Genomic DNA, 12,329 nt, shown 5'->3' with positions numbered 1-12,329 from the left:
AGATGCTGTGTTCTGTGACTTAAGTGCATGGTCTGGCAGTTTCTCAAGGTACCAGTCTGAGGAAGACCTTCCTTCCACCAGTGTTTCGTTTAGCAGTGATTGTTTCATGCCTGTCCCAGACCTGGGGTTCATTCATGATGACTATTTGATGACTCACTCACTCACACACAGACACACACTAATTTAACACATTCACATAGAGACATACACATGCACTTGTGCACATATATCCCCACCCCTGACACATACTTTGCCCTGTGGGTGCACCAGCTTAACTGAATATAGCTTAATTTCATCACTTTAATATTTAGTCCCTTTCAAAGCCGACATCTTACCTTTTAGACCCAAAGCCAACTCTGTTTCCTGACCAAAGTGAATAAGGTTTCTTCCAAGAAAAAGCCGTACCTGGTACTTAGGTAGAGAACATTTTATATTTATGATTGTATTTACTGTCTTATTTGAAACATAATATCTTTTGTAGAGTAAAAACAAAAACTCAGGGACATTAAAGGACATTGCCCAAGAACTTGCCACTTTTATATGACAAACCTCTTCCTCTTTATTATATTTCCTCTAATTTAGGGTTGTATAATTTAAAAATATTACAAATTATTATGTGAAAATCAGACATAAAAACATAAAAGAATACTGTAATGAGTACCCATATACTCACTGCCCAGTTTAAGCAATGAAATAACTGCAAATAGAATTGAACCCTGTGTGTGTGTCTCTCCATCCACTTTGATCTTTTTCCTCCTGGTAAGCAACCATTATTCTGTATCTGATGCTTATCAGTCCCTTATGTTTCTTTAATTTTTTTTACTACTTGTGTATGTATTCTATAAACATTCTTATACATGCCTCCATTAAAGAGAGCCTTTAAGGAATACATGGAAGAATGTGACTGTTCAGTCATGGAAATTCACATCTTCTACCTAGCCTGATATTGTCAAATTGCACCCTAAAATTATTTTACCCTGTTACACTTCACTGGCAGTGTATGAAAATTTATAGGTAGAGACAATATCCCTGATGACTTTTTATATAATTTTCTTCTGCCAATTTTATCGAATTATTAATTCATATGTTTTGTCCTTTTTCTAACAGGCTACAGACTAGTCCTTTTATCTGAGTTGAAGAAATTCTTCATATACCTTGAATTTAGAATCCTTTGTCATTTAAATTGACTAATTATATCTTCTCTCAGATTGTGGCATTTTCTTCCACCCTTTTTGGGTGACTTTTACAAAGTTTTACATTTAGTGTAGTATGATTTAACTTCTTTATAGGCTGTGTTTTGGGGGTTTTGTTGAAGAAATTTATCCCTACCTTAAGGTCATATAATCAGTTAAAATTTCTTCTAAAAGTTTTAGAATTTTAATGTTTATACTTCTCCAATTTTTCTAAAAATTGAAAGGAATAACATAAGATGGAAACTCAATTTTATTTTTTTTCATATGTGTATATAATTATCTCAGCATAGTTTATTCAATCTTCATTCTTTGCCCCACTGATTTGTGATGCTCCCTCTGTCTTGTACCTTATAGGTCTATGCAGGGTCTATTGGAGCTATCTCTTCTGTTCCATTGGTTATTGTTTGTCTCTAAACCAAATCCACAATCTTAATTACTTTGTCTTAACTATTACATGAAGTAATATTTCTTACAGTTTTTGTTGCTTTGTCAGATATTTTTTAGCCCTTTAGTTTTTCATACAATTTTGAGAATCTGCTCAAATTCAATGAAGAAAACCATGGATATTTTGATTTGATTTGATTTGATTTGATTTACTCTGTGTTGCCCTTTTTGTACAATAACTGTACATTCTCTTTGTATTTTCCCTGATTTACGATAATATGACTTTGGTCTCCTCGAGGAAGTCCATTTTGGATCTAGATTTTTGTGTATGTCTAGGTGAGGTATGGTATCCAATAAATGATGGGGCCAATGATACCTGTCTTAAGATGCAGGGTATGGGTTTCAGAATTCGGGTAACTAAAAATGACGACTCCCATCAGCACTTTAAAATTAACTAAAAAGCGAAAGACATAATTACACTTCAGTGGATAAATGTCAGGAGGCGGTACCAGTTAAGTTACATCCTAAGAACTGTTATCCTCTTCGCATCATTCAGACTGTCTTTGCTTCAGTAGCACACAGTGGGATGCAGTTGAAAGAACACTGACATTATAATTACTTGCATCTTCTTTAGACACAAACTTTGCAACTTAAGGTTAATGGGGAATCACTTATTTGAACTTGTGTTTCCCATCTGTACATGAAGATAATAATACGCAGCTTATAAAGTCTGGGAAAAAATAAATGAGATAATAAATGTGAAATGCTATCTTCTGTGTCATAGATGTATAACAAAACATTATTTTTTCCTCCTTATAAAAACTAAATTCAGGATATTATATCCAAACCTTTGCTGAGAAGCAAAAAGAAACATTATTTGTAGGTGATTTAACTACTTGCTGAGGTAATGACAGTTGTGGCTCAACTAATTTTGAACGACTAAAGGATGATTTCTTTTATATTATGTAAAATTTTAAATGAAATAAGAAAGGATTTGGAATGAGATATTTCTAGAATCCCGACTTTGCTCTTTACTAGCTATATGATCCGGAGAAAGTCAGGTTTTTTATTAAAGGTATTGAGATAATTCCTTTAAGGTCTTTATAAAAATTAAAGACGTTTATAAAAAAAAGTAGATTCAACTTTGCCCTGCACTCTGCTATAGAGTAAATGCTTAATAATTAGTAGCTGCTATTTTTATCATTTTATAGGACTGAGCTTTCAAATGCATTATAATAGAGGAGGAACTTCTTAATCTTCCTGCCTGCCTGAGAATAATCTCATTGAGATATGTGCCAATAAACAATAACTCATCTTTTGCTTTGTAATAAATTGAGCCTTAACACCTGAAATTTTTCATGGTCCCTTTCACAGAATCATCATTCAATAAGTACAAATAGGATAAATGGGATAATGGAAAATGGATATTCATTTATGTCAATTATTGCTGTCAGAGGTATAGTTGACAAACTATCCTCTTATCAGGACACCTGAAAAGATTAGCAAATAAATCATTGAAAAAACTCTTTCAACTCTGGGATTCTAACTGCATAGAACAAAGGAAAAGGGACCCTATGCATCCTCAGCATTAAGTTGGGGGAGAATTCTGATGGACAAAGCACCATCAGAAGAAATTTAAGAAAGGACATGGACAAGTATTCATGATCTTTTCCATAAAGAAACAAAGGGATTTAAAAATTTAAAAATCTGTCAAGAATGTTCCCTTTTTGGCAAAGCACAGGAAACATGAAGAAAGCTACATCAAAGCACATCATAAGCAAATTGTTCAAAAAAATGAGAAATGTTTTACAAGTTAATTTTATTGTATTTTTTATTTAATAGAGTATGTGGTGATTTGGGGAAGATTATAAACCATATAATAGGTAGTGTTTTTCTAGCCAACCAAGTTTTATATCTTTCTTCCTTCTTTGTTAGGTATCCATGACCTCTAATCATAGCCAACAGCTTCTCTTTTCATGCAAACCTGCCCCGCCCACGCCCCCTGCGGACCCACCCACAGGCACATCATTGCACACACCTGTAGCCTGATGCCTGTTGATGACCAGGCTCCCAATTTTCCCTGTGCCAGGGCAGATTTCAATTTGCTCCCTCCCGTCTGAGACCCTATCTGTGCTTCCCCCTCCCCAGTCTTCTTCACTTTAGCATCCAGGTGCTGGCAGGCTAACGCCGTGGCACTCCAGCCCCAGCAACTGTGAGTAACTGCTGATTGGGGAAAGCTCTAGAAAGTCCATGATGAAGCGGGGGGTTGGTGGAGAAGCTAAAACAGGCCAGGGGGCCCTGAGGAGGGAGGTGAGGATGGGCTCCCAGACCTTGGGAGAGAATTGGGGGAAAGGAAGTGGAGGCTGGAGATGAGTTGAGGAGCCTAGAACAGCACAGAGGAGGTGGTGAACAGGCTGGCTGGCAGGAAGAGGATCGGAGCCTGTGTTGTCCCAAGAGCTACGTGGATGAAGCCTTGGCAACTCCAGGAGGGGGAGCAGGTAAGGTGACAGGCCCTTCGGGCAGGCATTAAAGCCCCTCCTCTCTACCTGCATACCCCCAAATGACCCTCAAGTACCTAAATGATTACATTTAGTTCCCTCTGGGGGACTGCCTCCCCATCAGGAGTGGTGAGATTCAAGGGCAATCGGACATGACCCCCACACCCATTTGCTGATGACTGAAATTGTCTTTATAGGAAATAAGACCTTTCACTTCTATATTTAGAAGGTTAGAATTATAATACAAAGGAAAAGATCACTGACCCCAAATGGATTCATAGTAATGTGTAAGTGACTGAGGTAAGAGCTGTTCCAATACTGATAGAGTAGGAAAAGGGACACCTTCCCTAGTTTGGAAAAGGGTCCTGAAACGGGAGGCTCTGGTCCTGTAAAGACCCATATCCCATCTCTGCAACTTCTCCTGGGCTCTGTTTACCTGAAATCAATCTCAGACCAAGAGATATGGCCGGGGCAGAGTTCCCGGTGTGAGCGGTGGTGGTGGTGGTGTTAGCTGCAGTGTGGCCCGCTGAGTTATTTCATCTGCCTGAGATTTCACTTTAGACTTTTGTGTTGATGTATTTCGCAGATCTCTGTGTTGCAACATACTTCCACGTATTGAGTTACTCAAAAGATAGTATTTATGGCCATGAACTCCCAACAGATAGGTCCTAAAAGGGACAGATATAAACATGAGGTCTTTAATTATATTGGTTCTTTAGTTAAATATAACACACTATTTTTCTGAGCCTACAGGTTCCTTTCCAGAGTAACACTAACTTTTTCCCTCTGACTCAACCTCTTTCTTCATCTCAGCCTCCTCTGCCAGCACTGTGGGGATGGCCTCATTCTGAAGTCTCTTTGCCAGATTTATGGGGGACTTGGAAGTCTGTTCAACTGGTAGAACAGTTTTGTTTATTTTTTTAGATGTTTAAAAATGGTCTAACATACATATAGCCATGGTCAGAATAGTGACTCAGCCACTAAAAGAGTATTTTTGGTCCATGACAAATATGTTTGAAAGCTATCTAATTGTTCCTACTCTTCCTAATTAAGACTGGAAAATGCTGGAACAGAGAGTGCACCAACCCATTCTGGAGTCCCGTGTATTTATAGTGCTTTGAATTCTCTGATGTATTTTCATGTTGTCTCACTTTATTCAATGCTAGTAGAGTAGGTAGCACAGGTGTTAATATTTTCTTTCTCTATCTGTCTCTCTTTCTCTCTCTCTCTTTCTCTCTTTCTCTCTCTCTTCTTTCTTAGAAAGCACACCAGAGGGGTTGGGGCAGAGAGAAAGGGAGAGAGAGCATCTAAAGCAGGCTCTGTGCTGAGAGTGGAGCCCAATGAGGGCTGGATCTCACAGTAGTGAGATCAAGACCTGAGATGAAATCAGGAATGAGACACCTAACTGAGCCACCCAGGTGCTCCCAAATGTCATCATTTTTATTTGACAGATCAAAAAGGTAAAACAAGACACATCAAGGGTTTATCCTGTGTCACAGAGTAAATTGGGAGCTGACTTGGATCTAGAAGTGAGGTCAGCCTGGTGGTCTTTATGCAAGTTTTATACAATCTCAGAACTTGGTATCTAGACCTGCTGAGCTCACCTGAATCTAACCATGCCTCACTTGCAAGTGAGGTTTGAGGCACTCCATTGTCCATCAGGAGTATCAGCCAAAGAGAAGGTAGAATGGATGTAGATAGATGAGATGTCTGTTCCTAAACCAAGAGCTAATGGACAGTAGGAGCTAACCAAATTTGCATTTTTTTTCATATAACCATTTTAGATTCTCAATCTGGTACTTGTAGTAAACAATATTCTCAAAATAAGTATCAGCAATGGACAAAATCTTCTAAATAAATATTACAACTAATTACAATTCTATATATTCAGGTGTTTTGGGCTTAAAACACCACCCTTCACTTACAGGGGGCTTGCTTAAAGATACCCTAACAAGGGTGGCTGTGCCAGGGTCTTTGTTCTACTTGTTCTGTGTCTTGATTAATTCTTTTCTGTCATCCTCTGTACTCTGTATGTGCCTGAGAACAGAAAGGTTGGGTGTATATGTGTGAATTTTCTGCAGTATATCCAGTGTCTGATTATTCCATTGCAAGGGCTACAAAACTTACACTTTTTTCTTCTCCACTCTATCCTGAAAGATTTTTGTGTCAGATCATTTACTCCACTGCTTATATCAGCCTCCCTCTCCCCCTCTTCAAGAAGAGATAAGCGGTTTCCCTTTCAAGAAATTTCATGGTTTAGGTGGGAAAGATCTGACTCCCTGCAGAGCCCTAAGAGAAAGATCCAAGAAAGAAAATAATCCTGTATTTCTGGCATTTTCTGGCTGCCCAAGGCATCTCTCTACAGCTGACATTGATAAAATTTCATCAAAGGCATTGGTCAGTCAGGCTGCAGGTTTTTGGGTCATATTAGCATTTAAGATACTGTTCTTTTTTTCTGCAAGGAATATGGTGTAGATTATCTCCATTTGGCATGTTATTACTAAAAGCTCATACAGTCCATAAGATAATTGAAAATAAATCTGAAAATGTAATTTGATACTCCTGACAGACACAAAAGAATTTTTGAACAAGAAAGCATTTTGAAGAAAAAGACACTTCCCATTCTTGCATAGTATAACTATAAAGATTTCATTTTTCCTAAGTTAATATTTTTGATTTCTTGAAAGGTTTTTGAGATAAAACTGATATATAGCACTGTATGTATTTAAGATTTATAGCATAATAACAGCTTTTATACAGTGTGAAATACCATGATAAGTTAACATCCAGGATTTCACGTATGTACAAAAAAAGAACTCGTAGGGTTTCCTCTTAATAACTTACCATATAGTGGTGTTAACTATAGTCATCATTATATATTACACCCCTTGTACTTACTTATCTTAAAACTGAAAGCTTGTACCTTGTGACCACCTGCATCCAGTTTCCCCTCTGGTAACTGCAAATGTGATCTCTTTTTCTACAAGTTTGTCACAAATGACAGGACAGACACACACACACATGTATGTGTGTATGTATGTGTATATATACATGTGTGTATGCGTGTGTGTTGTTTCCATGTCTTGGCTATAGGAAGTAATGCTGCTATGAATATGGGGGTACAGATACCTTTTCAACATAGTATTTCCATTTCCTTTGGAAATATTCCCAGAAGTGAAATTTCTAGGTCATATGGTAGCTCTATTTTTATTTTTTGAGTAACTTCCATAAGTTTTCCATAGTGGCTGTTCAAATTTACATCCCTTCCCAACAGTACACAAGGGTTCTTCTTCCTCCATATTGTCACCGGTGTTGGCTATCTCTTATCTTTTTGTTATCCATTATAACAGATGTGAGGTAATACCTCGTTAGGATTTTGATTTGCATTTCCCTAACGGTTAGTGATGTTGAACACCTCTTGATGTACCTGTTAGCCATCTGTATATCGTCTTTGGAAAAAAAAATCTTTTCAGGTCCTTTAATCTTTTTTTCTTAAGCATAGTTGACATACACAATAACTGTATTTCAGGTGTAAAGAATAGAAATTCAACATTTATATACATTATGAATTATTTACCAGGGTAAATCTAGTTACCATTTGTCAACATACATAGTTATTATATATTAACTAAATTCCTTATGTTGCTTTTATTTATAACTGGAATTTTATACCTTTTAATCCCTTTCTCCTATTTTTCTCAGACTTCCACCACCCTCCCTTTTGGCAACCACCAGATTGTTTTTTGTATTTATGAGTATATTTAAGGTTTGGTTTGTTTCTTTTGTAGATTCCACACACAAGTCAAGTCATAACACATTTATTTTGGTCTAACCTATTTTACTTAGCACTACACTATGTTGTTGTTAATGGTAAGCTTTCCTTCTTTTTTATGTTCTTCCTTTATAAAGATTAATTGACCGTATAAGCATGGGTTTCTTTCAGGGCTTTTTCTTTTGCTTTATTGATCTGTGTGTCTATTTTTGTGTCACTACCATACTGTTTTGATTACTGTATTTTGTATTAGGGTTTGAAATCAGGGAGCATGACACCTTCAGATTTGTTCTTCTTTTTCAAGATTACTTTGCTATTCAGGACCTGTTGGGGCTTTATACAAATCTTAGAATTATTCTGGTTCTGTGGAAAATGCCATTGGTATTTTGATAGGGAATGTATGAGTCTTTAGATGGCTTTGGGTAGTATGGAAATTTTAATGATCTTGTAATCTATGAACATGGTATATCCAACTGTTTATTTGAGTTGTCTTCAATCTTTCATCACTGTCCTATAGTTTTCAGAACTTGTACCTCCTTAAATTTATTTCTGGGTATTCCTTTTTAGCATAAATGGATGTGAAATTTTAACGGATTTTTTCTGCATCTGTTGACACAATGATATTAATCTTCCTCTTTGTTAATGTGGTATACCTTATTGATTGACTTCTAGATATCGAACCATCTTTGCATCCCTGGAATAAGTCCCACTTGATCATGGTGTATGATTCTTTTAATGTATTTTTGAATTTAGTTTCCTAATATCTTGAAGATTTTTACATTAGTGTTCATAAGATGTATTGGCCTATAATTTTCTTTATTTTCTTTTTTCTTCCTTATGGTGTCTTTGTCTGGTTTTGGTATCAGGGTAATGCTCATCTCATAGAATGAATTTAGAAGTGTTAATTCCTCTTGAGATTTTTGGAATAGTTTAAGAAGTATATATATTGTTTAAAAAATGTATCTATGAAGCCACCTGGTCCTGGACTTCTGGTAGTTTTTGGATTACTGATTCAATTTTATTATTAATCATTTTGTTCAGACTTTTTGATTCGTTCTTGGAAGACCATATGTTTCTAGGAATTTATTCGCGTCTAGGTTGTCCCATTGGTTGACATACAATTGTAGTAGTATCTTATTACCCTTTGTATTTCTGTGGTATCAATTTTAAATTTTTTCAGTTTTGATTTTATTAATTTGAGACCTTTCTTATTTTGATGAGTCTGGCTATAAGTTTGTCAATTTTGTTTTCAAAAGTAAAAACCTCTTTTTGTTTTATTGATACTTGCATTTTCTTTTAGTCTCTATTTCATTTCTGATATGATCTTTGTTATTTTCTTCTACTAACTTCGGATTTTTTTGCTCTTTTTCTGGTTCCTTAAGGTGCAACAGTAGATTGAGATTTTTCTTGTTTCTTGAGGTAATCGTGTGTAACACTATAAACTCTCTTAGAACTGCTTTTGCTGAGTCCCATAGATTTTGGACAGTTGTGTTCTCATTTTCATTTGTCTCAGTATTTTTGTTTTAATGTTTGATGTCTTTGACTTAGTGGGTGTTTCATAGTATGTTGTTTATCCTTCCTGAGTTTCCTAGCTTTTATTTTTCTTGTAATAGACTCCTACTTTCATATCATTATAGTCAGAAAAGATGCCTGATGTGAGTTTAGTTTTCTTCAATTTATCAAGATCTCTTCTGTGACCTAACATGATCTATCCTGGAGAATGTCACATGTACACTTGAAAGAATGTGTATCCTGCTGTTTTTGGATGCAATGTTCTGTACATATTGAGTCCATCTAGTTTACTGTGTCATTGAAGTCCACTGTTTACTGATTTTATGTCTGGATGATCTATCCATTGGTGGAAGTAGGTGCTAAAGTCCCCAACTATTCTTTACTGCCCATTTCTCTCTCTTTTTTTTAATTTAACGTTTATTAATTTTTGAGAGAGACAGAGCATGAGCAGGTGAGGGGCAAAATGAGAGGGAGAGAGATTCTGAAGCATGCTCCAGGCTCTGAACTGTTAGCACAGAGCCTGGTGCAGGACTTGAACCCACTTACTGTGAGATCATGACCTGAGCCAAAGTTGGACACTCAGCTGACTGAGCCACCCAGGTGCCACTGTCCATTTCTCTTTATGTGAATATTTTCTTTATGTATTTATATTCTCCTATGTTGTGTACATAGATAATTGTGTGTTATATCTTCTTGGATTGATTGATCATTAGTAATGCACTTCTTGTTTCTTATTAGTCTTTGTTTTATTTTTTTTATTTTTTATTTTTTTAACGTTCATTTATTTTTGAGACAGAGAGAGACAGAGCATGAACAGGGGAGGGTCAGAGAGAGAGGGAGACACAGAATCTGAAACAGGCTCCAGACTCTGAGCTGTCAGCACAGAGCCCAATGCGGAGGCTCAAACTCACGGACCGTAAGATCATGACCTGAGCTGAAGCCCGACGCTTAACCAACCAAGCCACCCAGGCGCCCCATTAGTCTTTGTTTTAAAGTCTGTTCTGTCATGTGTATAACTGCTTCAGCTTTCTTTTGGTTTCCATAACTTTTTTCATAACTTTACTTTCATTCTGTATGTGTCCTTAGATCTGAAGTGAATCTCTTTTAGGCGGCATAAATGGGTCTTTTTTTTTTTTTTTTATAATTAAGCTACTCTGTGTCTTTTGATGGGAACATTTAGTCCATTTCCATCTAAAGTAGTTATTAATAGATACATACTTAATGCTATTTTGTTGATTATGTTCTGATTGTTTTTGTAGTTCTGTTTCTTTCTCTCCTCTCATAATTTAGTGACATTGTTATTTTTGTACTCCTTTCTCTTCATGTTTTTGTGTATTTATTACTGGTATTTGGTTTGTGGTCATCGTGAGGTTTATATGTAATATCCTATATATAGCAGTCTATTACAAGTTGATGGTTGCTTAAGTCAAAGTGCATTCTAAAAGCACTGTTTTTACCACCCCCCTGCCATGCTTTACAATTTTGTTGTCATATTTTATATATTATTTTGTGTATCCCTTAACTGTTATACATCTGGATGATTTTTACTACTTTTGACTTTCAAACTTCATAGTAGGTTGTCACACCAGAGGTATGGGTCCTGGCAAAACTGTCTTTGCCCCTTCTGCCCGTTTCAGTGTGACATTTTCTTTATATCCTTAATTGTGTTTAATCTGTTTTGCTAGTCTTCATTTGTTCTCAGAGCTAGTTCTATGTGTAATTTTAGGTTTTGGTGTGTCCCTGTGAGCTCAGTATCCTCCCTCTCCATCATCTTGATTCCATTTGCCCATTTTTAAATTGGATTGGATTCTTTTGCTATTGAGAAGTAGGAGGTCTTTTTTTAATGTATTTTGGATATTAACCCTTTATCAGATAAATTGTTAGCAAATATTTTCTCACATTCCCTAGGTTGTCTTTTCATTTTGTTGATAGTTTCTTAGTGCAAAAGCTTTTCAGTTTGATGTATATTTGGTTACTTGTGCTTTGAGTGTCCTATCCAAAAAAAGCCTTGCCAAGAACCATGTCAAGGAGCTTTATTATTTTGTTTTCTTTTAGATATTTTATGGTTTCTGGTCTTACATTTAAGTCTTTAATGACTTTTGAGATCATTTTTGTGGGTGGTATATGATAGGGATCTAGTTTCATTGTCTTACATGTGAATATCCTATTTTTCCAGCACCATTTATTGAAGAAACTGTCTTCCCCATTAAGTATTCTTGGCTTTCTTGTTATATATGGTCAACTAATACTGACTATATATGCATGGGTTTATTTCTGGGTTTTTGATACTGTTCTATCAGTTTATTTGTGCTTATGCCAGTACCATACTATTTTGATTACTCTAGCGTTATGATAATAGCTTGAAATCTTATTTTTCAGGGTTGAATTGGTTATTTGGGGTCTTTTATGATTATACTTAAGTTAGATAGTTTTTTTATACCTCTTGAAAAAAAAATCTTAAAAGTGGCTAGAGCATAAAAGATCTTAGCAGACCTCATTCCAAGAAATGTTAAGGGGACTCTCTCAGGAAGCAGCAAAATCATACCAGACAGAAATAGAAATCCACACAAAGGAATGAAGAATACTGGAAATATCAACTACACGGGAAACATGTAAGATGTTGTCTCTGCTCAGAAATGGTGGAAATTTGTTAGGAAGGTAAAAATACTGGGTGAAGAATTCATCATTAAACAATATTGACCTAATTTATCATTAAAATTACATATTAAGCGAATGTATTCCTTTTCCCCCCTGAAATGTCAGTTTTATTCCTCTGGCTAAGAGATCCAGAGGTAATTTGAGTTTTACATTTTTTAAATACTCTATCATGATTTTAGGTGCCCCTATTGCCCTTAGAAGCTGGTTACACATTATCTGGCTCTTACAAAACTTTAACGCTTTGTGTGTGTGTGTGTGACATATATTCATGAAAAAAATACATATAAGCAAAAAGGAAACTAATACCACACA

At 35.9% G+C, this 12,329-nt stretch overlaps 1 protein-coding gene across 5 annotated transcripts in view; it reads left to right on the top strand.

Annotated features, from left to right (window-relative positions):
- Window positions 1-12,329, top strand: part of UNC13C (unc-13 homolog C) — a 599,100-nt gene that overhangs the window by 109,983 nt on the left and 476,788 nt on the right. The window lies entirely within an intron of this gene.

This window comes from Acinonyx jubatus, chromosome B3 (assembly GCF_027475565.1).
Source record: "Acinonyx jubatus isolate Ajub_Pintada_27869175 chromosome B3, VMU_Ajub_asm_v1.0, whole genome shotgun sequence".
NCBI lineage: Eukaryota > Metazoa > Chordata > Mammalia > Carnivora > Felidae > Acinonyx > Acinonyx jubatus.
Note: the sequence above shows the minus strand (reverse complement) of the source record. Positions and strands in the feature narration are given on the sequence as shown.